Source organism: Macaca fascicularis, chromosome 8, assembly GCF_037993035.2.
Source record: "Macaca fascicularis isolate 582-1 chromosome 8, T2T-MFA8v1.1".
Lineage (NCBI taxonomy): Eukaryota > Metazoa > Chordata > Mammalia > Primates > Cercopithecidae > Macaca > Macaca fascicularis.
Genome location: NC_088382.1, coordinates 135,442,598 through 135,470,156, shown reverse-complemented (window position 1 = coordinate 135,470,156; position 27,559 = coordinate 135,442,598). Strand labels below are relative to the sequence as shown.

Below are 27,559 nucleotides of genomic sequence, written 5' to 3'. Positions count from 1 at the left end.
TTGAGTTCTACAGAATCTTCCATGAGCTCCTTAGACTAGATCCAGCAGCTGCAAAAAGGCCCAAGAGATGAACCTGTCCTTGGAAAAACTCCAGGAGAGCAGAGTCTGTTTATTTAAAACCATGCTTTTTTGTGTAAACATAAACTGCTTTTTCGTTCTTAAATTATGGAGTGGACAAAGCCAATTCTAAGATATTATCTGTTTCTTTATAAAGTCAAGCCAAAGTAATTATACGCTTTTTCAAACTTGGCTATCCCCATGTCCCAGGTACTACGATACACCTCCCCGAGGTAACCCATGCAAGTTGGGAATCATTGACTGGGAGGAAAGGGTCACATCAGATCTTTTTGCCTGAGAGATATATGTTCCATCCTTACAGCTTTCTCTGTTAGGATGCATAGATGAGCCATTGAACAGGAGAGGCAACTCTGGCCTTGATAGTGGACAGACTGGGTCCAAGTTCCAGCAGCTCTGCTCTTGAGGCCCAGTATCACCTAAGAAAAGTCTCACCACACTGACTCCAGTTTTCACATTTCAAGAAGACAACTGAAAAAAAAAAATACTCAGTCAGTTTTATCTTGAGGATTAGATGAGATGTGATAAAAGAAAAACTTCAGCCGAGTTAAATGTAAAGGAGTTTAATTGAGCAATGAACAATACGCGAATCGGGCAGCCCCCAGATTCACAGCAGATTCACAGAGACTCCAGGGGTGCCTCGTGGTCAGAACAAATTTACAGACAAAAAAGGTAAAGTGATGTTCAGGAATCGGAGGTGAGGTACCAAAACGCGGTTTGAACATTCAGCAGTCTATGAGTGGTTGAAGTATGGCCGCCGGCTTTAGTCAACACTCAGCCATTGTTACAGGTGCATACTATTAATTTAGGTTTTCAGTTTTGTCTGACTATTAAGCTTGGTTACAGTTCATCCACAAGGACTCAAATATGAAACTACAGAATCCTTCTCAGGCCGTATTTAGTTTGCTTTAACAGATGTTTGAACTGACATGCGAGATAGATAACATATTGAGGCTGATCTACATGCAGACACTCTACCAAGTGTTTACAAGCTCGTTGACTCCTGGCAATAACCCTGGGAGGCAGAAACAGCTATCCTATACCACAGAAGGTAAAACTGAGGCTTCAAGAAGTTAAGTTCCAAGCCTAAAATTCTGCAGTTGTTAAATAACTAAGAAGGTACTTCAATCTAGATCTATTTGACCCCATGAGTGGTGCTTTTGATCACTGTGTCCTATGCCTCCCAATATATAAGTTAGTCCCCTTCTTTTTGACAGCAGTACTAACCACTTCCCCACTAAGACCCAGCCTATAGTGGTAGTTTCACAAGGCAGGAATACTGGATCTGCTCACTCTCCTACCCTGCGTGTTCAGAACTAACTGCCACAGAGCTTTCACTCAGTTAATATTGGTTGAATGAATGAACATCTTAACAAGGAATGAATACAAATGCACTTGAATTTGAATTAATACAGGACACTGTTTCTAAACCTTTTCACCAGTAGGGATTCCTCTTATTAATTTCTTCCCATGGGCCTCATGCTTTGATAAATTTCATCTTCCAAGCTGAGACTAGTGACAAATTGGGTTTTCCTATGTTTAATTAATCAAAGACAGATAAATTGCTTACCAACACTTCTAAACAGCATGAAATATGTATCATAACAAGCCTGAGTTGTTTAATTCCAGGCTAAAACAAATACAAATACAATAACCTGTTAGCTTAGGTGCTCTCCCTTGCAAGCAAATGGACAATAACTCCTTACAATTTCAAAATCCCAAACTAGCTTATGAATCTGTAGAGATTTGGGGACCCAGGTTAGGAAATGCTTCCCACTGTGATTCACATCATACATTAGAGTTGCATCTTATAAGGCTTGGGCTTCAATGTTAGCAAGTAAGAAAACATCTGCATTTGTCCAAATTATCTTTGAAAACCCCTTAAATCTCCTAGATTCAAGGTTTTGTATATATAGTCTATACAATCTTCTACAGTCATATGTCCATAAATCTGTAGCAAGGGGCAGTAATATGCAGCACATAATCAAGTGTATTTGCACAAACTATAATTGAATATATGATATATATAATTGAATATTCAGTATACATGTATGATGGAATCTGCAAGTTAGATGTGCACAGGATTTGATGCCGTCATATTTTTCACATATATAGAATAATATATGATAAATATTTATGCTATAAAATTATCAAGTAAACAACATTGTAGTTTCAAATAACTTTAAGAAATTGGACTTTGCCAAGAGTTTTAAATTTCTGTGTTACCCTTCCTGCTAGCATTCCTCCATCTGGCCTACCCTAGGTTAACGCTAGCTTGCATTTGCTTTGCTTCTTGATTTTACCACATATGTCAGTATTACTAAACAATATATTGTTTAGTTTTGTTTGTGTTTTGAGCTTTATATAAATGGCATCATATGGAATGTATTTTTGTGTGAGTCACATTTTTTGCCCAACATATGTTTACAACTATGTGCATGTGGGTATGGTTCATTTACTTTTCGGTGCTCTACAGAAAGTAATTTTTCAACTCAAGGTATTCTTTTCCCAAAATTAATTACTTTTGTCTAACTTAGCCATGTAATACAAATGCATCCAGATAGATAATGAACATTAACTGCTGCAACAAACAACACCAAACCAGAGTGGCATTAAGTTTTATTTTCTGCTCACACCACAGTTGTATGCAAATGGGCAGCTCTGCTGGGCAGCTCTTCTCCAAGACATGACTCAGGGACCTCAACAACTTCCATCTTGTGATGCCAACATCTTCAAAGCTGGCTTTCTGGTAGTCATAGAAACAAAAGAAAGAACAGATCTTTCAGGGTTCAGAGGAGGCTGAGAAAGGCCTCTCATGTGCCCAGGAAAAGGAAACAGACTTGGTGAACATCTCTATGGTATTTGTCACCTGTAAAATGCTACGAAAGAGTTTACTGGGATTAGATTTACAGGATTGGCTTGAACAGAGTTTACTTGTTATCTAATCTCACTCCCTTTGTTTTATCATCCAGTAAATTTTTTCTTAGTACCAACTGTATGCCAGGCAATGATGAAGTGACATCCACAGAATCTGTAATGAGGAACTGCCTGCCTTGTGCTTGTACACTCTTCAAGCAGGGAAGCAAGCACAGCCTCAAGAAAGCAATTCCCACATTTGCACAGCTTGAACTGATTACTATTCATGATGCACACATCAGGCAGTTCCAAGTGATGACAAGAATAAGGGCGAGTGAGCTTGTGCACAACTGAGGACTCAAGATGACCCACAGGCCAGATTTGTTGAAGAGGTCATTGATGCCGAAGTCATCTATAATGATGACAGTAATTCCTTATTACGAGCATAATATCCCTGAAGTCTTTCTTTTTTTCTCGTGTTCCAGCAAATTGTCATATAGTGTTTTCCAAAGTTTGGATGTATTAGATGTCTTCAAATCCCAAAATAGTGGAGCCAGCTGGGTTTTGCCTTTACCCAACTGTTTCCCAGTTTTTCTTGGTATTTTTTTCTCTCCTAGTCTCTCTCTCTCTCTCCTCTCTGTCTTTTTCTCTGTCCTCCCTCTCTCACACACAAACATGCACACACAGAGGCACATATACACCCATGCACACACACATATGTACATGCACAAACATACATGCTGAGACCAATACCTAGCAACCTAGCACAAACACACAATACCTCTAACACAGGCATTTCCAAGGGTTGGAAGTGTTTGATAATGTCAACAAACTCTATAGAGGACAGGGACTTTTATAGAAGCACAGGTGTCCATTTTAAAGCAGGACACACTTTTTCAAAAGGCACCAGCACAAATAAATCTCCTTCCCCCAAAACTGTGTTGAAACTTTCTCTTCACTCAGAAATGCTTCATACCAACTGAATCCAAACCCTGTTAGGATTATGTCTGCTATCGTCCTGTGAGTTTGGAGTTAGACTGTGAAATCCAATAACCATTTTGCTTCTGTATGTATATGTGGATAATACATGGAAAATTTTTAGGGTAACTAGCTTGAAGTCAGTTATACTAGTTATGTTTAGGCCAGAAATTGGAAAACATTTTCCTTAAAAAGCTAGATAGTAAAAATTGTAGGTTTTGAGGGCCACACACTCTCTGTTACAACCACTTCACTCTGCTGTTATGGAAAAAAAGTAGCTAGAAATGAATGGATGTAATGGTGTTTCAATAAATTTAATCTATAAAAATCAGCAGTGAGCCATATTTGGACTAAGAACCGTAGTTTCCTGATCCCTCGTGGTGACAAAAAAAAAAAAAGCCAAATTCTGTAAAACATTTAAGGAGGTATTTTATTCTAAGCCAAATATGAGTGACCATGGATGGGGGTACAGCCTCAAGAGGTCCTGAGAACATATACCCTAGGTGGTTGGGCTACAGCTTGGTTTTATACACTTTAGATAGAAGTTACAGGAAAAGACATGCATCAATACATGTAAGGTATACATCTGTTCGGCCTAGAAAGGCAAGACATCTGGTGGATGGAAGGGTGCTTATACGTCATAGGTGGATTTTCTGATTGGCAATTGGTTGAGTTAAACTTTGCCTAAAGAGTTGAAGTAAGTAGGAAGAAATGCTTAAGTTAGGATCAGGGAGGTTATGAAAACCCAAGTTCTTGTTATGTGGCTGAAGCCTCTAAAATAGCAAGCTTGAGAGAGAAGAGGTGGTAAATGTCTCCTTTTGGACCTTAAGAAAGGTGTCATATTCATAGCTAAATCTCTCCAGAATCCAGAAAAGACATAGAGAGGGAAGGCCATTCTCTATGGAATGCAGATTTCCTCTACAAGAGATGGTTTTGCAAGATATATTTCAAAATATGTCAAAGAAATATATTTTGGGGTAAAATACTTCGATCTCCTTCAAGGTCTGCTATCTGTCATGTGATGTTATACCAGAGTCAGAGTGAAATTTCATATCTTATGGCTACAACGAGTCTGTTTTATCAGTCTCAGGATCTGTATGTTAATGTCACTGCTGGTCAGTTGTGCCAAAACTTCTAAGGGAGAGGGTATAATGAGGCATGCCCGACGTCCCTTCCCATCATGGCCTGAACTAGTTTTTCAGGTTTCTTTGGGACCCCCTTGGTTAGGAGAGGAGCTTGTTCAGTCAGTTGGTGAACTTAGAATTGTATTTTTGGTTTACCCTGGCTTAGCCATAAAGCATGCAACCATTGAGAAAGTCACAGTCACCCTTGAATTAGCTCAGACAGAGATAGAGACTCCCAGTGTCGGTCATCTGAGAAAAAGAAAGTGGAACTTGGAAGGTGGGCCTGAAACCAGCTGGAAGGGGCTCTCCTATCTTTCTTTGAGGTTCCCCTTGCTGGAGTCTCAATGCTACAGTAGGTAGTTAGTCATACACAAGCAGGGCAGGAGACGGCTCTAAAGCCACCTTTGCAAAAATTACATCAGTGAGAAAAATTATAACAGTAAACTGAGCTAACCTACCCCCCATCTTGCCTTTCCCTTAATTATTCCTGGGCTATTGGGCCAAGCTAACACTGAAAGACATTTAGGCTATAGTTTAAATGATAATAGGCCTTGTCCTAAAACTCAACTGATTTTTGTAAAGCTAATGGGAGGCCATCAGGCTGGAAGGAGAGGAGGCTGGGTCCTGCCGAGGCATGGGCATGAACAATTGTCAGCCGTTATTCCGGAGATTATAAGATATGCACCTTCCCCAATTATTCCTGCAGATAACACCACTATTGTGGACTGGCCTTTTGAGATATCTTTTCAGGAATTTTTGTATGTCTGACACCCATAGCTCTACCTAGTCCCGATGGTTTCACCTGCACCCACCAATCCCATTCCTGTGGCCTCAACCAGAAGCAATTCAGCCTATAGAAAGATAGCTTTGACCTCCTTCATCTCATCTCCACCCCAGAAAATCAACAGCAAGCACCTGTTCCCTGGCCCCTCCACCCCTTCCCCAAAACTGCCTTTGAAAAACCCTTAACCTGCAAGCTTTGAACAAGATGATTTGAGTATGGACTTTATCTCCCATGTAGCATGGTCAACCTCATGTCTATTAAATTCTTTCTTTGCTACAATGTCATGGTTTTTCTTTATGCAGCAGGTGGGAAGAACTCCTTAGGCGATTATAGCTCTCCCCACCACCTCCACCAAACAAGAATGTCAGGTGACATTCTTGTCACCTGATGTCATGGTATCACAATCAGGTGATGGTGAAGCAATTGTTACACTCTCTCTCTAAAATGATAATTGGTCACAGCTGGTGCCAGGGAACAGCATTCTCCCAATACATAGAAACACCTGAAACTGGTGATGAGCAGCTTCCCAGTAAGATCTCAGAAGCTGGACGAATGGCTCAAGCATGCTCACTAAGGGACAAAATGGCAGAGTTTAACTGGTATATGACCTTCCTCTAGGAACACTCAACTGGTAAGAGGAGAGTGCCTCAAGTAAGCAAGCATGTAACTTCAGTACACACACTGTGCATGCAGCCCCTCCCTAGTGCTGGCAGGCCACTGCACATGCAACAGTCCACCCCAAAAGAAGGATCAGGGGAGAAGTAATGCAACCCCAAAAGCATGCCAACATATAAGACCTTAAGTCGAAGGTCACAACCATGCACTTGAATTTCAAGTCACCAGCTTAGCTCTTTTCCAAGTGTGCTTTACTCCCTTTCATTCTTGCTCTGTAATTGCTCTTTCTTGCGCATTCTTGCTCCTGTTCTAAAACTTGTCTCTGTCTCTCCCTCTGCCTTATGCCTCTTGGTTGAATTCTTTCTTCTGAGGAAGCAAATAATTGAGGCTGCTGCAGACTCGTATGGATTTACTGCTGCTAACATACTTCGGTGCCATGTGACTCAGATACATTCCCTAGCAGTAACATCAACTTTGAGGCTTGTAGACTTGCTGGCAGGCACCCCAAGGTAAGAGGAAAATGATGGCCTTTGCCATTTGCCACATGGAGACACCTGTAGATTTTGACAAAGAGAACTTTGAACTACCCTCCAAACTAAAAAAAGAGTGAACTCTATGATAGGAGCCACTTGATCTAGCAAATGCTACTCTGCCTTTATTTGCCGTTGCTATCCAGCACCCTTGACAACATCATCTTTCACTCTACTTGCTTACTGCTACCTGTGCTGCCTGGAGTAAATGAAACTTTAAGGAAAAGGGAGATCAGCAGCCCTGAAGACTGAATATTGGGAGTTATGGCCTCAGAGAACAAATGCTTCCCTGTACAGGCCCTAGGCTAAGCCACCATCCCCGACTCTTAGGTTTTCACTTTAGGAAATCAGGGCCTTCATTTGTGCTGCCTGGTGAAGCCTCTTCCACTCAGCTTTGCTCACTTGCAACTGCCCTGCTCCATCCTTCCCCACCACAGCACCCCCACATACTAGGTGAGTCCATACTGACTCTCCCACACCTGCTCCTCCTCCAGTCACCCCCATCTCAGCAACTGTCAATGCCATTTTTCCATGCCTCAAGTAAGAAAATCCTTGGAATCCTCCACTGACACCTTTTTCTGTCACTCTCATTAACTCCAGTCACAATTTACCCCCTTCTCACCACTGCTACCTCCACCATCCATCTCCAAGCTATCATCACCTCTCCTTGTATGTCCAATCCCCTGAAGATCTTCTCAAGTCTCATCATTTTAAACATCATCCATCTATACATGACAACTTCCAAATGCACCTCCCACCCAGACCCTCCTCTGAGGCCCAGACTCTTCTTCTCCACTGTCTATTCAGCATCACTAGATGAAGGTTCACAGTTGTCTAAAACTTAGCAGGCACACATCTGAACTCCAAGTCTTCCTCTTCCACCCAGCTCTCCAGCAGTTTTCTCTATCTCCGTAAATAGCAACTCTGTCCTTCTAGTGGCTCAGACCAAAATCTAGGATCATCTTTCTCTGTCTCCTTCTCTTTTCCACCTCTCCCCTTCTCCTTCTCTCTCCCCCTTCTTTTCTCTCTCTTTCTCTTCTTTCCTTTCCCCATATACAATCCATCAGCATATTCTGTTGCCTTTACCTTTAAAGGGGCTCCAAGCTCAAACAATCCTCACCCCCCCTACTACAGCTACATTAGCCCAATACTTTCTTAGACGGTTATAATAACTTTCTGCCTCCTGTTTCCAACTTTGTCTCCCTGCTGTCTGTTCTCAACACTGCAGGCAGAGTATCATTTTAAACCTCAAATCAGATGAAGTCACTCCTCTGCTCACAACTTCTTCCAAATTATTTTTCTGATAAGCCTTGACTACACAACTAATTATAAACTGAACAGGGAAGAAAATGGTGGACTCTGGTACTCAGCGATCATTAGGAAGTCCCAAGATGTTCATTCTGGTCTGGGGCTTAACCAGATCAAAAACGTGTTTATTTTTGCCTATAAAGTGTTCATCTGCTCTGATGACAGCCAAATGCTCTGCTCTTTTACTTTCTTTGACCAATTATCTTGGACGTACTACTTAATTAGTTGATCATTTAATGGTAATTCAAGATAATTTTAGGATGTAGCTCTCTACTTTCTAAATACTTAAAGACTACATACTTGCAATAAATGTTAATCTACCAAACTATCTATCTTGCTTAAAAATGCTCTCATTTATACACATTTTTGACTTCGCGATATTAGTAAAAATAGCATTGTTGAATGCTTACTATGGTTTTTGCTTGCAGTATAATCTCAACTAATAATCAAAATCCTCTTATGAAGTAGCTAGTAGTTTTCGCATATTTTAGACTAGCCAGTTGAGGCCCAGAGAAGTAAAGTAACTTTCCTGAACACTCACAGAAGTGAAATTTGAATTCACACACCTACCTGTCTGGCTGTAAAGTCTGCCTCTCTTTGACCCCATCTGTAGTGTTACTGTAGGGGAAAAACTGTAGTGTTACTGTAGGGGAAAAACTGTAGTGTTACTGTAGGGGAAAAACTGTAGCATAATGAAGTCAAATGCATGAGCTCTGGAGTCAGCTTAGCCCGTTTGAATTTTGCCTACCCTACCATGTGACTTTATAAAGTTATGTTGCCTCTCCAAGCCTCAGTTTCCTCATCTGAAAAATGGGGCAATTCATACCTGCAATAAGCCATTCTGAGGGTAGAGTGAGATAAAGCAGGCAAAATACTAAAACATCTTAATTATTATTATTTTAGATTTGACAGGTAAGGAAAGGAAGAAACCATAAAATGAGTTGACTTACTTGAAGCTAAATTGCTGTTAGTAGAAGAGTCAAGAAGAGCTTAAGTTTATGAAATTGCTGACATTTCATTTTAGGCCTCTAAAATGGAAATTTCACATGCTTCAATCTAATAGGTCTTCTGCTCCAAGTTCTGTGCTCAATTTACTGAACCACCGATTATGAGTATTTGAGAGCTAGTGTGGGCAGCTAGCTCTTCATAATCCTGATATAAAGATCTCTCTCAGTATTCTCTATTTGTCAGTTACAGTAGGAAAAGAGAATGGAGGCACTTTTAAATTCTAATATTACCACAAATTTATCAGCTTAAAATATCACATATTTATGATCTCACAATTTCTATGCAGTGGGAGTCTAGGCATGGCTTTACTGGGGTCTCTGTTTAGAGTCTCACGAGGATGTGATTTTGGTGTCAGCTGGGGCTGCCATGTCATCTGAGGCTCTACTGGAATAGACCTGTTTCCAAGCTCACACATGCTGTAGGCAGAATTCAGTTCCTCATGGTTGTAGCACTGAGACCCTCGGCTTTCACTGATTGTTGGCAGAGGTCACCCTCAGCTTCCAGATGCTGGGCGTAGTTCCTTGCCACATGAGGTTCCCAATATGGCTTCTTCAAAGCCAGCAAGAGGGACCAACGGGCTCTACAATCTTATATAACTAATCACATCATCATCCCCATTCAATCATGTCCATCCCATCATCTCAGCTAGAAGTAAGTCATAGGTCTTGCCCATACTCCAGGGGTAGAAACCACACAAAGGAGTCACCAGAAGATAAAGGTCTTGGGGACATCTTAAAAGTCTGTCCAGCATGCAGGAGGTGGTGACAGAAACCCATGAAGGAAAAGATGAGTGATGATGTGTAGTTGTAGCAATTAGTCAGGGGTATTAAAAAAGCCAGCCCACAGCTTGCCATAGGGTACCTACTTCTGTCATAAACTTGATAAACAGGTAAGTAAAATGACAGACTCAAGCCAAAGCATGAGAAGTTTTAAAGCTCTATAAGATTTGTGCACTTGAGGTATGTTACAATTCAGTAAAACAGCTCTGGAGTTTTTTACTATTTCTTACAGTTTCTCTTTAAGAAGCCACAGCTTATTTCTTCCTGTGAATGGTATGCTGGTGGTGTAACCTAATTTCTAACACTCTTAGAGGCCTGATTATTTTCCTTGTTTTAAATAACAAAAGAAATTCTAATTTAGTTCTTATTCAACCAAAACAAGACAAAAATCCCAATTTAAAAATATTGTTACCCCCTGAAGAGACTGGAAAAGTCAAGCGTGGTTGTTTCATTTTAATGCTTGATCTCCTAAATAAGCTGACAAAGAAATGATGTATTTTGATTGAATTTATCAAATGTTTATTATTTTTTGGTGCCAGTTATTTCAGGGCAATTATGGCTTTATAATTCCGTAAACATGTTCTGATGTAAACAACTGTGAGAACTGCATTTTTGAATGCTCCAACTGTGCCCACAACATAATCAGAAGCAATAATTTATTACTCAGACTAATAATTAGAAATAATCAACTACTCGAAGCAATTAGGAATGGTAATTTATTTCTTAACATAATGTAATGCGCTGCTTTTTCAATGTATGTTTGAATATTTAGTAACCAGTAATTACTTTTAGGGGAAAGAAAGAAATGTGCTTTTTAGTTAACAATCTCAGACGCCTAGCACAGTCTGGCCCATTGACATGAAGGTTTGGTGCGTCACTGGGTGGAATCCGGCTGAAAATGAGAGCTCTATGACATACTTGGAAAGAAATTGTTTCAGGAGTTCATATTTGTTTAATCACTAAATGAGTTTTTACTGAGTATGTACTTGGTCTTATGGCATCTGAGTATATACTTGGTCTTATGCTAAGCACTGGTGACATAAAAGTGAATGAGATGGACACACTCCTTCCCCAAAAGAGGTCACACCTAACAGGAAGATATAAACATCTGTGATAAACAGCAGGATGGAGAAGCAGAGGAAGTTACGGTGTTAAGGAGATTCAGCACAGAGTAAGATCTTTTTGTTTTGTTTCTAATACACCACTGACATTCTCTGACTGGCATGTAAACCTCGGTGTCAACTACATGAAGAAGAAGGAGAAGAGGCTTTACCACCAGCAAACACACAGATGAAAAGCCCCTGGGGTGGGACTGAGCTGGGCACTTCTGAAGAACTAAAGAAACACACCAGGGGCTGCAGCCAAGAGAACAGAAGGAGTTGGTGGCAGCATGGTCCCCGTGTACTTGGCCATCCCAGCCACATTGAGAATTGTAACCTTTACCTTAAAAAGAACACAGAATCGTTGAAGGGTTCTAAACTAGAGAATGATGTCATAAGACTTGCCTTTTTAAAAGATTCTTCTGGCAGCTGTTTGAGGATAAAATAAGAAAGGCAAGAAAGCATCTTGGAAAGCCAACCAGCATTCCAAGGAGCCATTTAGTTGAAAGGTATGGTCACTCTAACCACACTGATGGCTGTAGGATGGAGAAACATACGTACACTGAATCATGAGTATTTAGCGGTAAAATTGGCAGAACTTAATAATGGATTAAATAAAATGACAGCAAAAAGAAAAAGGAAATGACTGGTACAACCAAATGGATGTGGGATCATAAACTGATCCAAGGAATTCGAGACTAGAATCAGGGTGCAGAGTTGGCTGGCATGTGTTTGGGGACCTATGACATTAAGACATGAAGAGCTGTTTGATCAGGCAGCGTATGTGCCCATTCAGAGTTTGGACAACAAATCTCAACTGAAGAGATGTTTTTTGAGTGGCATCAACATAGAGAAGGGAATTTATTTGAAAGAAGGTATAGAACAGGGGTGTCCAAAAGCCTTCCCTGGGCTACACTGGAAGAAGAATTGCCTTGGGCCACACATAAAAAACACTGACACTAACAACAGCTGATGAGGAAAAAAAAAAAAAAAAAAACACCTCAATAAAATCTCATAATGTTTTAAGAAAGTTTACAAATTTGTGTTGGACCACATTCAAAGCCACCCTGGGCCACATGCAGGCCATGGACCACAGGTTGGAAAAGGTTGATGTAGAATGAGGAGAAAATTCAGGTGAGAAATGAGCCTAAAGAATCTCCATCTGCACAATTTCAGCAGCCAACCACGCTATGCCACTCCCCAATTCTCCCCAGTCCTTGTGATGGTGGCAGCAACCCATCTGGAACAGCTGCTGTGAGGAAACCAGCTGCAGCAAGGGAGTTGTGTCCAGGGCTGCATGCTCATGGATCCTGCAACCTCTCTGGGGCTCTGCAGAAATTGGTGATCCCAGCAGGAGCCCCTGTGTGCCACTAAGTTGGTGGAGCAGGAGCCCCATGCTCCTGGGCACAGCTGCAGTTGCCCAACTGTGGATCCAGATCTGGGCATCTCTGCACTCTTGGGGGCCCAGGAAGTGCCCTGTCCCCACTAGCTCAGAAGTAGCTGCTCCTGCTCTTGGGCAGTGCCTGCTCCAGTGTGGCCAAGCCCAGGTGCTGTCACAGCCTGGCCAGATGTGCATGCACTTGGGGGTGCTGACACACCAGCCCCCTGCCACCTCAGCCCTCTCTGGACTTTGGGCACCAACGAGCATGGTAGGGAAGCCAGGGGACTAAGGCAGCTTGGCACAGGCCTGTGGGCACCCCTCAGCATGGACAACCTGGGTGTTGTGGATGGCATGTTGATGGCTGCGGGAAGCAGATAGGTTCCCAGGTGGGAAGGGGTGGGTCCCCTGTAAAAACTCACCTTCAAGCCAGGGACTCCTGACTGAAGCCTGGCAGTCAGGCTGCCAGTTCTGGGTGGAGTCCACAACCTGGAGAGAGAATTTATGGTGCCTTTTCCAGGCCCATCCATGGCCACCCATGGACCAATCAGCATGCACTTCTTCCCTTCTGAGCTCATAAAAACCCCAGACTCAGCAGACTCAAACACTCTTCAGAACAACCTGCCCATGGATAAGAGCTACCCATTTCAGGTCTCCTCTACTATTTCAGGACAACGTGCCTGCAGATAGAAGCTACCTACTTCAGGTCTCCTGAGAGCTGTTCTGTCACTCAATAAAGCTCCTCTTCACCTTGCTCACCCTCCAGTTGTCTGTGCAACCTCATTTTTCATGGATGCAGTACAAGCACTCGGGACCCACTGAACAGGAAGAGTGAAAGGAGCTGTAATGCTTTGCTGGCTGGCTTGCCAAACTGCAGACAGTGACATGCTCCCAGGCTGTGGAGCAAAGAGTGGAGACCCTTCTGGGGGCCCAGACCTTGGGATTCTCCAAGGCAAAAGTATAACACTGCAGCACTCCTGCCCTCCACCGGCACCAGGTAGCTGCCCCACACAACAGGAAACAGTGGCTGGGCTGAGCCAGCCCAAGAGCCACAGGCTGGAGTGAGGCAGTGGGACTGAAAGAGCTGTAACACAAATGGACTGAAACATGCCACTCTGACACACACCCCCACAATTTGTCACACTGCAGGTGATGAGGAGAGAAGAGTTGTGGCCCTTCAGGGAGCCCAGACCTCAGGGCTCCCTGAACCAGGGCTGTGACATGCTGTAACAACCTCTTTGGGGCTCTGCGGTTCCTGGTGTCTCTGAGATTTCAAGCACCATCACGTTCCCCTTGTCCAGATAGGGGTGGCTGCAGCAGAAGCTGCTTGCAGTATATCTGGTCCAGCCACAGCCTTGTACGGAGCTGGCACCAGTGCCTGGCCCACCACAGCAGCCAGCATGCTGGACCCCACGCTAGTTTGCTCACACTCCCCTTCCCACTCTGAGCCTGTCTTGTCCTTGGCAGGTATGGGATCCAGGCTGGTAGTACAAGTGAAGTGCAGTCTACTGGGCCAACTGCTGGGTGGAATGAGCCTAGTGGGTGTGAACAAAACTCAAGCAGAAGCACTGCCATCCATGGAAGTTTCTGGCTGGCAAAACAACACATGAAGGATTCTGTGACACTTGCTCTGGATCCCCAGTGGTGACTCAGCTGTGATATTTCTTTGCTGACTCGCCTTTTGGAGAAGGCAACTGCCAGTGCTGCTGGTATCCCGTATGAGAACTCACTGCAGCTTTTCTCCCTAGAACTACCTGTCGTTCCCAAACCCAAAGACTCCTGAGGTGACCTACAGCTTCCTCAGTCTTCACTGTATTGATCCAGCCACACTAATTCTGATGCACTAATGAAAGTGTGCCCCTCTGCAACTCTGGGGAACATGATCTCTTCATCTGGATAACACATGGACTCTACCTAGGAATCAGGCAGAGCCCAAACAGCAGGCTTAGGAAATGGATGCCTGACTTGTCTTTGTAGTCTTGCTGTCTCTTCTGTCACCTGTCCTAAAACCATTTGCTCATGGGGCTTGTGCACAGAGAAACTTGGGGTGGGGCTGGGGTTAGACTGAGCAGTGCATTGGATAAAACCAGTCTCTGCAACCTAGTGGTGTTTTAGGCACACCATCCTTCTGAAAAAAGTCAATGGTACTACTCTAGTCTGAAGCCAATACCAATTAAATTAACAGGAATTCCTGGAGTGTTTCAAGTTTATGAAATCAGCATACCTTATCTAATTTAATTTCCATAACAATTCTGTAAAGTAAATGTCATTACTCTCATGACACAGATGAGGAACCCAAAGACTCAGAGAGGTTAACTTAATTACCAGAATCACACAGTGCATGCTTGGTGAAACAGTAATTGAAAATTATATCTTATAACTCTAAATTTTGGACACTTCTTATTACACCAGGGTCTTCAAAGCTGCTCAAGCTGGAAGAATTATAATTGATCAAAAATTTCATAGGTCTCTGTGACCACAACTTGAGAAATCTGATAGGACTGCCCAGAACAAAATGAGTCTAAGAAAACTTTTGAGCATATTGAGTTTTTTTTTTTTTTTCAGTTGCAAAATTCAGGAGCAGAATCATGATTCTGGGATGAACACGTTGGGAGAATTAAGAGATGATAAAGCGTTGTGAATTCAGAGACAAAGCAGGAGCAAACACCAAATTAGCTAAATCTCCATTTAATATTGCATCATTAAGTAGAAAAAAATGTGAACTGTGTTTTCAAAGTGTAATCCATCACCAGAAACAGAATCACCTAGCCAGAAACAAATTACATAGGATATAATTAAAATGCAGATTCCCTGACCCTTCTCAAACCTAATGACTCAGAATTTTTGGAAATGAAACCAAGAAATATGAATTTCAAAAAATATGTTCAGTGATTCCTTTGCAGCCTAAAGTTAGAAAATTACTGAAATGGACCATTGCAGAACTGTTTATTAGCCTGTTAGCAGGAAATGAGGACAGCAGCTGCAAGCAGGACAAACCAAGTTTTCTTAGTATAACGATTTTTCATAGTATGCATAAGCCTTAAAGCCCTTGAAGAAGTTTTAATCAATAGAGGCAGATGTTGAAGAAAAGAAAACTGAGTTTGGCTGCAGAAATTTTAAACTTCTACTTTATCGGGTCATTTGAAAAAGGCACTTAAATTCTGAGCCCCAGTTTCCCATCCAAAAATGATGAATTCCTGCCTTCCAAGGTAATTTGCAGCATTAAATAGAATTCAGAGGGTGGCACATTGAGGAAAGTAAATCTTTATTTGGAGAAGAGCTATGTGCCTTGTGTCCAATGTATGTTTTTGTGAGTTCCCATACATTCATCACTACGTTAGGATTCCAGCAAACAGCAAACATTAAAATCAAGTCCACAATTATGAAGTCTTGACAAGTGGAGTTCTCAATTCCTGGAGAAAGACAGAATTTAATTTTGTTGCAAAAGATGAATGACTGCAGGATATCAAGCTATTTGCTGCCAGGGAGAGGAAACGGTGAATATCATTCGCCAGTATCCCCATTGTATTTTATCCTGTTGGCTCCAAAGCTGGGTCCCAAGCTATACATACCCCTTCCCCAGTAAAAAACACAGATTATTTTCTGAAAAGCAAAAATTACCTTCATGTATTTTCTAATGATATGCTAAGCTATCATTTTCATGAAATGCTTTTTCATTATCTTGTCCTGAAACATTATATCATTGTAGTCTCTCCTGGCCTCTTAAGCACATAACACAATGAAGTTGATTCTACTATTAGAACCCTCCCCCTTAATTAAATGAGAAATATTATTACTTCATCCATGCTTGGACTAGCATTCACTTCCTTTTCACCCACTGTGTTTCATCTCATCCTCAAAATATCTGTATGTGCATTTCATTTCTGTGGTCAGTCAATAAGCATTTATCCATAATGAATCTTGCTTCTGAGAGTCCATTAAATTATTCCCCCAAAGAATTTATTTATCTTTTCTCACTATCCTTTCTTGATACTAGGAAAGAGTTTAACTAATTCAACCAGGAAAATGTTTAACTAACTTCCTAAGGATACAAGTTAAAACATCCAGCATATGGTTATATGGCTCTTTAGAAGCAGAGTCTTGGAAAACTAAAAATAGGTGAGAAGGGGAAGAAGAAAGGAAAGAATTTGCTTGTGCCAAGCACCTTCTACATTAAAGGCTGTAGGCTGAAAACTTTAGACTCATTGATTCATTTAATCCAAATTCTCTTTCCCCTCTCAACTTTTAATCTTAATTTCTCCTAACAGGTCCCCACCCTGGCTGCACCTACAGTGGAAATTTTATCTTGCTGGAAAATCCATGCAAGAAATGACAGAGTGATATTTTTAACAATATGGACTGAATATCCCCATCATTCAACCCTTAAAAACCACCAACTCATCATTACTTACTGGCCCCTTTGCTCTAGTATCATTTAAAAATACCTTTTTTTTTGGGGGGGGGGGGATGTTTTAACTGTTGACTTTGCTATGATGGCTCTGCCTCCACTCGTAGTAAATAATAAAGCTGAAAGAAGCCTTATAGATCATCTAATCCAGTTCCCATTACCCCGCTTTAGAGAAAAGAACATTGAGGGCAGCCTGGCAGATAGCCATCCCCTATAACCTTTCTACTTTTCTGTGCATCCACAGGTACTTAAAGGGCTACAGAAATTCCCAAACCCACCCACCAAGGAAGGGTCACACAATCTGATTTTTCTAGGACTTCCATTTAACCTTCTATTCAAAGCTATTTTAATTATTTGTATTCGTTTACCTAGTTGCTTACACTGATTTTGAGGAGCCACTCAATACAATAGCCCTGGGCATAATTTGAAGATTCATCCATTCCACAGCAGCATTCCAGCAACCAAGGAGCAAAACTGGCATGTCCTGCCCCACCACTGAAACCGGAGTTTCAAGTGGATACAATGTTGGGAAGGGTCAAGCTAACTTCAAGGGATTGACCCTTCTCAACATTATATCCATTCTTTGGGATCACCATCAAATATCACTGTGAAGTGTTCATGGATACAAGACAGTGACGATTGTGGGGTGATCGACATTTTTATAATAGAGAAGTGGAAGTCTGATGACACCTAGAACCAGTAACAACATGGAACCAACCCCATCATTCTTGGGCTGGACAGTCTTAATTATGAGTCCAACTACATAATTCTTGGACCAAAGAAATGTCCCACAGTTTTCTTCATTGCAGAAGAGATGAGTCAATGCTTATTCAAGTCAAGTCAAAGGTCATTTCGTGTCGGGGAAAAGAAATGCACTGAAGCTATTTTAAAGCACCTGTGTTTTTTTGTTTGTGTGCTGGGGCAGGGAGAAGATGTAACAGGGAGCCTCACAGAAAACCCAAGACTTAAACTAACACAGATGTCACAGGGGTGGAGCCAGGAAGTTGGAGATTTTAGCTACTCTTTCTATCTTTCAGAAGCCATTTGGTCTCACTAACCTCTGCTTCTCTGTGGCATCAGCTCCATTCTCTCTTAGCTATCTCCTTTGGTCAGGACACAACCCAGTACCCAAGGCCCAAACTCCACAGGACTTCCAGATATTGGAAATTAAAAGTACTCTGCGTCTTTTCCTTCACCTTCCAAGACATGATAATATGCCTTGAGTCACATGTTTTTCCCTTGTCCAGTCAGCTACGACTGGGGACAGGTTAGGAGGCTCAGAGGGCAACCACTTTCAGAGGTTGAGTATGAGAAGATCTAACTAAAAAGGGAAGGTGACTTTGCAAAGTAATCGGCCCATTTGATGCAACATTTAACTATCTGAGTGGATTTTCTGAGACCATTTATTCACAGTTTTCCCCTCCCATCTTGCCTCCACTTTTCTTCTTCCTGAAGAAAATATCACAGGATGAAAGAATCAGAGATAAGCTCAAAACAAGATTTGGGATTCCCTTAAATAAACAGTAGTTCGTGACTTGAATTCAGATAACGAAAAAATACCTGCATCTCTTAGCACGTGTGCACACACACATGTACCCACCACTCCTATCCCAAATATTTAGCATGTATAAACATATTGGCAGGCAACATATTTACTAAATGATGAATGAATGAATGAATGAGTAAAATGTGTATGTTTATATGGGTGTAAATTCCTATAGCTGGTAGTATTTCAAAATTTGGAAGGAATGTTTTGCCCATCTGTGATTAACTTATCTCCCTTTGTCTTTGGATTGCTACAACAAAATTATTTAACTAGGTAGCTTATGAACATATAATTTTTCTTTTTGTAGAGATGGAGTCTCACTACATCACCAGGGCTGGTCTTTAACCCTGGTCCCAAACAATCTTTCTGCCTCGGCCTCCCAAAGTGCTGGGATTATGGGCATGAGCCACAGTCCAGCCTTGAACAACAGAAATTTATTTCTCTGTTCTGGAGGCTGGGAAGTCCAAGATAAAGGTAACAGCAGATTTGGTGTCTAGTGAGGACCTGCTTTCTGATTCATAAATGGTGCCTTCTCACTATGTTCCTACATGCTGGAAGGGGTAAGATCACTTAGAATCTCTTTTATAAGGACACTAATCCTCATCATGAGGCCTCGTCCTTATGACCTAATTACCTCCCAAAGCCCCCATCTCCTAATACCACCTTAGGTATTAGAATTTTCAGCATATATCCATGCAGACTATTCGAAATAGCAAAGACATGGAATCAACCTAAATGCCCATCAATGATAGACTTGATAAAGAAAATGCGGTACATATACACCATGCAGCCATGCATCCATTAAAAGGAATGAGATCATGTCCTTTGCAGGGACATGAATGGAGCTGAAGGTCCTTATCTTTAGCAAACTAACACTGGGACAGAAAACCAAATACCACATGTTCTCATGTATAAGTGGGAGCTGAATGATAATAACTCATGGACACACGGAGAGAAAAAACACACACTGGGACCTATCAGAGGATGGAGGGTGGGAGGAGGGAGAGGATCAGAAAAAATAACCAGTGGGTACTAGGCTTAATACCTGGGTGATGAAATAATCTGTAGAAGAAATTAGATAAGCAAGTTTTTCCAACAATTCAGTGTAATTCAACAAATATTTATTTGTATATATATATACGCACACGCACATACACAACAGATATATATATATATACACACATGTGTGTGTGATGAATACATATATATCACACACATAGATACATGTACATGTGTGTTTATATACGTCTCTCAATAAATCAGGTAAATGAGACAACTACATAAGCAATTAACCCATAATTTTAATTTTTTAAAAATGCTACAGAAAAGTACCTATCAGTTAATAAGAAACAGAGATAAATAAGGAATTAATTCTACCTGGGAATTTTCTCATGTATGGTTTCGAAATTTCAACGGTTAGGAAAATTTGCCAGTTTGTACAAGAATTGAAGTCAAACTTGGACTGACAGGAGCCCACCCACAATATGAAGCAGGAGCAAAAGTCAAAATGGGAGTAGAAAGACCATTTTTAAGTTTGGGGGCATGATTTGGAATCAAATCACAGCCTTAGAGTCATAGGGCCTTGTCTGGGAGGTTCAGGTTGGGTTAGGCCCAAATAAAATAATGCATTCCTCTGCAATTAACCTTCTGGCTAGACCTTATCTTGGCTGAGACAAGCCCAACAGGTGCCTGGGTACCAAATCAATGAACAATACTTCCTGGCCAAGGGTAATAAGACAGCACTGCCCCTCTCCATCCCTCCCCCTGTCACAACTTCCCAAAGCCTTTTCTCATCCCATTTGTTCAGCAAATTCTAATGGCAGCCATTAGCTACCAAGAGATGTATTGGTTTTGGAGGTGATGCATGTGGAAAGGCCCTTTCTCCTTTCCTCGGGAATACAATAACATTGTCCTGCATCTCATCAAATTTAGCTGGGTTTGTTTGTTACTTTCTTTTTGCGACCATGGACGCCAGAAGAAATGATCCTCTATAGACTGTGCTCAAGCTATAGGTTGCCTTATGGAGTCCTGGGGAGATATTTGTGTAAATCCACCCGATCTTCCAGTGAACTCCCAAGGTCATTTCAGGATGGCTGCCCCTCACTCGGGATTGACCCACCATGGGCAGTCACCCCGAATATCCCCGTCTCAGTCTCTAAAACTGTCTCCAGGTCTGAAAGAAAAAAAAATGTGATGTGTTTAAGAACCGCATATTTAAGTGTCTCCCTCCCATTTAATAGAGTCAGCACAGTAAATAAGTTGGCCTGAGGGCTTGATAACAATGTAACAAAAAATTGTTACAAAGCCCAATTCAAAAATGAATATCCTACAATGAAAACAGCACGGCTTCTAGACATCAACACACCAGCTCTGCTAGTTACCACCTGTGTGGCCCTGGATGCATGGCTTAACAAATACTTGCCTCAAAGGACTAAAATGAAAACTCAGTTAGGCAATGTTTGTAATGTACCTAGCTCAGTAGGCGTTCCAAAGTTTGCCTCTTTCTCCTTGCCCTTCCTGCTATAAATAAAGTATTCAGTAGAAACTAAAGACTTGGAAAGTGAAAAAATGACTGGTGTGACCCAAGACAGATGTGGCAAATTTTTATTCACTATTCATTTAAAAGCTTGTTATTAAATTCTTACACGATGTGGTTTATAGGACCAAGTATTGGATGTGGTGAGACATACAAAATTGAGAAACTGACAGATTCTAACCTCAGGAAGATTTAAAGTCTAATACATGATAAAAGACATATATTCAAAATATTAAAGTGTATGTCAGGTCATAATTTGTGACCTAGAAGAGGTGCCAGTAATTATTTTGGAATCTCAGATGATAAAAGATGATATAAAGTTGCTACCGATGAAGAAAGAATTGTGGGCTGGATATAACAACACACAGGTGGTATGACAAAGCCTGCTAACTGTCCTTGAAGGACTGAGTTAGGGTCACTGCTAGGAGATTCCATCCAGAAGAAATGAATGAAAGTGTAGTTAAACTTTCAGGTTTTGAGAGCCTTCTATGAGTCAAATATTGTGATGAATACTTCAAACATTTTCTCATGAATTCTCATCCTAATACTGCAAGGAAGATATTATATCTCCCATTTACAGAAGAAGAAACTGCCTCTGAAAGATTAAATGGCTTGCTGGTGGTTACACCGTGAGAGCTGAAGCCACAATTTGGGCCTAAGTTATCTGACTTGTAAGCACTTGCTCTGAATCACTATGCTAAGAACAGAAGAAAATAAATACAGGACATGTATGGCAAACTGTGAATAGCCCAGCTTGGCTGGGGTTTAGAGTTTTTTAGCATGAACGATAAGAGACATATAGGAAAAACGGCTGGGTCAAAATATGGGAAAGCCCCAAATGTTAGCTGAAGGGTTTTGGCCTTTGTATTGTATTTTAGACCTAATATACAATAAGAAGCTAAGATTAGGAGAGTCGACAATAAGAAGACAAGATTAGGCCAGGAGCAGTGGCTCACGCCTGTAATCCCACACTTTTGGAGGCCAAGGCGGGTGGATCACGAGGTCAAGAGATTGAGGCCATTCTGGCCAAAATGGTGAAATCCCATCCTACTAGAAATACAAAAATTAGCTGGGTGTTGTGGCACACGCTTGTAGTGCCAGCTACTCAGCAGGCTGAGGCAGGAGAATCGCTTGAACTGGGAGGCGGAAGTTGCAGTGAGCTGAGATGATGTCACTGCACTCCAGCCTGGTGACAGAGCAATTTTCTGTCTCAAAAACCATAAAAAATAAAAAATAAGACTGTATGCTTTGCATTAAGGAAAGCACTAATCACAAAGACAAACATGAGAGATAAAGGTAGAGTAGGGTTTCCATAGCAAGAGCTTTCTCTTATATCAGCAAATGAGTCAATCAGGATAGGCTAGGTTATGCTCCAATTACCGAAACACCAAAGCATCAGTGGTTCAAAACATTACTCTTGCTCATGTTGCATCGTCTGACTGAGGGTTGGCAAGAAAGCTTTGCTCCACATCACCTGACCCCAGGAACTTGACTGATGAAGTGGCCACCAATGCCAACTCTGGCAGAAAGCAAGAGAGCTTTGGATAGTCTCGAATCTGCGTTGAAAACATCCAGCCCAGAAGTAACACACATCACTTCCATTCCAGTGGATGGGTCACCTGGCCACAAGGGGGTGCAATCCTTGATTATGTCCGGAAATAGAAAAACGAGAATCCTTAGCAAACAGCACTAATGACTATGCCAACAAAGAAATTGCCCCGGGTTTTGTGAAGATCTCATGTACTGTCATCTTTAGGAATGACTACCTGCTCTGGAGAAGAGGGTCAACAGCTGGTGATGGTGAAAGAAAATGTGACCTCACTCCACCCCTTAGATTTGAATTAATATAGGGAGTCTTTATTGCCTTTAGTATGGTAAATATTGAAGTCAGAGGGTAAACTGCTCAAATAGGAAACTAGAACTCACAAGGGGAACCTTAAGTAAAAGTGAGTACCAAAAGTGGGCCTCTGGTCTTGCATCTGGACTTTGGGACATGCTTAAATATGCCCTCTGGGTAGTAGGAGAGAAATGAGCTCAGCTAGGGAGCAGTCTGTAAGGGCATGTGTTCAAGATCATATGGATACAAGTTATAGTGTGTGAGTGTTTCCATTCTGTCACCCTTGTGCATTTAGTAGCATGTTGAATGTTTACACATAACAGTCTAGGCTCAGCTGAGTGGTCCTTTTGCTCATCTGGCTAGCAGTCATTCTTGTGATTGCATTCAGTTGACTTAGCTAGGGGCTGGCTTCAGCTGGAGATTTTGGGATAGCTAGGATTCTCTCTTACACCCTCTCCATATCGTCTCAAGGCCTCTTCTTTTTTATGTGGCTTCTCCATATTTCTTCCCCACATGCTCTCTCTAGTAATGTAATCTGAATGTCTACATGGTAGCTCAGGGGTCCCAAGAAAGCAAAAGCAGGAGATTTAAGGCTTTCTTAGGACTTAGACCCAGAACTTGCATGGCACCACTTCACTGTATTCCGTTGGTTAAAAAGGGTCACCAAGCTATCCCTCTTTCAAGGGGAAGAGACCAGCCAAGAACATAAATACAAGAAAGCATGGATCAACAGTGGCCATTAATGTAGCAAACCATAACAATAGGCTTGAAATGTAACATTCCATAGTCATAGCTGTCCTACCTGCTAGAAGTTAAAATATTTAGAAAATACAGACAATAAGCTAGAGATGAGCCTTTATAAAGAGACACCATGACCACCCTGTAAGAGAACTTCACCCACCCATCTCATCCTCTACCAAAACACTATACAAAGTTCAGAGGAAGCAACTTGTGTGCCCTCTCAGAGGACTAAGCTAGCTTTCTCCAGCAACAGCCTTGGAAGAGAGCCCACAGTCACTCCCCAGGAGCCAGGAGAAGGGGAACACTTTGTCACTCACTTGGGAAAACAACTTTCAGACACAAATGGTCAAAATGACTCAGTGCTGGCTTCATGCTCGAATCAGATAAGAACCAAAGTGAAGGGATGATAAGGAAACAGTAATGGGAATCCTGGAGCAGAAGCGGACACGACATTCTCTACTTCTAAAGGAGCCAACAGTTCACAGCTGCCACATCCGAAGCTGAATGACCAAACCAGATTAAAGAAGAGAGAAGCCACCTCCACCTCTACTCTGAATGTGGACATGACAACACAGGGGGGTAGAAACAGAGATATAAGAAAGCAGTTTGCTTTATTTCTTGTTTTACAAATAAGGCCAATTAAACATTTTATGGCATTGTCCTGATTCCCTCATTTTAGTAACCCTTTATCTTTTAACTTCAGCCTGTGAGATCCTAGTGACTTTCTGCTTTCCTATGTGAGGAATTAAGATTAAAAACCACTGTCAAGAACTGAAAAGTAACAAAAGTAACTTAAGGTTCACAAAAGTCTGAAATTGAGAGATCCTGCTGTATTTTTAATTTATTGTTTCAGATGCAGAGTAATTAGATAGATGGTCAGAAGCTGCATATTAGATGCATTAAAGTCCATCCTCCTTCAGAGTAACACTCATTGTAACTCTAATATTTCCAAGAGTAGAAGGCGAACCATGTATCTGCACCACATTTTGGTTTATCAACACTTACTAACCAACACAAGAGCCCTGTCTGCTCAAAGTTGAGAGCTCAAGCTTTGCCAACGGTAATGTGAGGACTTTGTAATAATCTCTGCATTAGTGTCCAGGTAGGAAATGGAATTCTACTCAAAAGGATTTAACAAAAGATAATTTATGACCATTGATAAAAATAAAGGAACTAATGATGTGGAGGCACTCTGAGACTAGCAATAGCAATAAGTGATTACCCTGCGAGGAAAGGACAGTGGGAGGAAATAATGTTACCGCAGTCTGGTGAGCACAGAAGGAGAGAGAAGAAAACTCTGTGCAGGAATTCTAGTGTCAAAAGATGCCACCACTACCAAACTGCAATGCTGAAACAGGGAAGAGGCAGGAGTGTAAGTATCCCAAACCCTCTCTCCTCAAACCCTCCAAACACCCCAATCTCCAGATGATGTCTTCCATTGGCCAAGTCAAACCATAAACCAGGGAACCAACAAAGCCCTTAATATAGTCCAAACAGATCAGTCTCCAGTGAAACAAGAAAAGTTCCCTTGTCCCCCTAGCAGGACATGCGATGGGGGTGTGGCTCACTTCTTCAGTGTCCCGCTGCTCATACCTCTAGGGGAGCATACAGACGGCAGGCTGTGGGGTTCTGACCCCACGTAAGTGTCTAGGGGTGAACATTTACAGCTGAAGCCCTGTGGGCATGTGTTACAGGGTGCTCTTTTAGTTTAGCCATCCATAGGCGGCTTGCCTGAGTCAGCTCCATGAGACCCCTGTCTTATCACAAGGACAGAGGGATTTCTATATCCCAGTTCTTGCCTTGGTGTACCAGAAGAATCAGATCACACGTGGGCTTGGAGAATGACTGCAAGGTTTTACTGAGTGGAAGTAGCTCTCAGCAGATGGGGCAGACAGAAGGGAGATGGTTTTTCCCCAGAGTCAGGCCACTCAGCGGCCCGGGCTCTCCTCTGACCACCCTGGCCAAATTCCGCATCATTCTGCTGGTAGATGGCCTACCAACATACCAGTGTGCTCCTAGGCCGGTGAGTTCCTCTCGACATCCAGCTGCCCACGTGTTCCTCTGCTGATGTGCTCCTGTCGACATCCAGCCGCCTGTATGTCTGCCTGCTAGGGTCTCGGGTTTTTTATAGGGACAGCATGGGGTGTGGTGGGCCAGGGTGGTCTTGGGAAATGCAACATTTGGTTACAAAGGCAGGAGTGTCTGTCCTCACCTAGGTCCGCGGGGACAGGCCAGGGAGGAGTCCTCACCAGGGACCATGCTCTTCCTTTCCCACGACTTCCCTGCCCTACTTCCATATCACCAGCACACAGAGAGCTGAGCAGGAAGCACAAAAGTAGAAAATGAATTAGCGGGCATGGGGGTAGGCATCAAATGGAGAATAAGCCAGCACAATTATGAAAAACAGGAGTGGAGGGTAGCAAGGTGGGAGAATTTCCCACGAGTTACCGCAATAGTAATGGGAGCATAATCAACTCTTTAAAACACTCAAAATTGTATTCAAAGACTCACAAAGGAAAAACACTGAAGGGTTTTATTCACTCTGTATTACACATTTGAGCAAGTCTGGAGAAGAAATAATGAGTGGAGCTTAAAAGTAATTATGGAACACTGCCTAAAGAATAAAAGATTCTAATTAGAGGGTCTAGCATCACCAACCTGTGAAAATTTCAGCATCACAAATAAGTATTAAAGTTTTATGGTTAATTGAAACAATTTGTACCTGCGAAAGCCCATTAGTTCATAATGATATCCCAAAAAATGAATTTTAACATAAAGTAATTTTAATGCAGGTGTAAAAATAAAAGAATGGAGAATATAATAAGGTATACTTAATTTTACTTCTTTTTAGGAAATTTAGATTACAGACATATATGCATATTTTGTTTCTTCTATTCAGTACAAGTCTATTTATAAAGCTTCAAATGTGCTAAGTCTCTTTGTAGGGAGAAAAAATGAATACAATGAACAGGTTGAGACAAATACTCCTAGAGAATATATACAGTAACCAAATATAAAAGCAGCTTGAAATATGTTCCAAAGTTATAAATAAGGCTTACGTTCTTAAAGAGGATTGTTAACTATGCAAACTCATTTTCTCATCTCTAAGAACAAATGTTTGAAATTTAATTGAATACTATAAAATGCATATTGATGACATATATTTTAATAATGCAAATAGACCAAGTTAATATATCACAAAGGTCAATAGGTTATGCAACACAGGTTAAGTGACATATTACATATACATCATGACTTCTGTTTCTATCCATGAGGAAGTAAAAGAGTCTGAAATTACCTTCACACTATTTACCAAAAAAAAAAAAAAAAAAAAAAACAAGAAAACTGGAATATAAGAAACAACTCTTATTCAATAATATGCATAATGGATTGTAATCCCTGGAAAAGTAAAAACAAATAAGATGAGTCCTACCATCATCCAGGTATTTTTGCTTACAAGTAATTTCTACAAATATGGCACAGGGGAGGAAAACGCGTACCTAACAGGAGAAATCTATGCAGAAAAGGAATTGCAGAAGTCCACCTAACACTTGAGTCCTCGGCTGAATACCAGTCTCCACATATGTAGGGTAAAACTTCATGAGGCCAGGCAAGGAACAACTTTCAAGGAAAAAATTGTTATTCAACAGCTGTAAGTCAAAAAATTCCAGGAGCTCACATAGGGCCAAGAATTATTAGAGATTCCACTAGCCAGTGGAGAGAGACCTCAGTGAATAGAAGAGGTAATCTATCTGTAGAGTTTTCAGAAGCTCATGCTTCAGAAGTGAGGATAAATTAGCCATAAAGTAATGGTTATTCTAGATGTACCCTAAACTACTTTTAAACAAATCTTGAAAGAATGAACTGATCTGCATGTAACTTAACTTTCTGAGAGAAGAAAACCTAAAATTCTTTAAATATAACAAAATTCATCCATCAAAAACATAAAATTTACA

General features: G+C 41.4%; 1 long non-coding RNA gene across 1 annotated transcript in view; it reads right to left on the bottom strand.

Annotated features, from left to right (window-relative positions):
• Positions 1-2,297: 2,297 nt before the first annotated feature.
• The window catches only part of LOC135964564 (uncharacterized), a 170,656-nt gene continuing 145,394 nt past the window's right edge, over positions 2,298-27,559 (bottom strand). Inside the window, exon 3 of the long non-coding RNA XR_010577051.1 lies at positions 2,298-2,821. This is a non-coding gene — a long non-coding RNA (uncharacterized lncRNA). The remainder of the gene's footprint in view (positions 2,822-27,559) is intronic.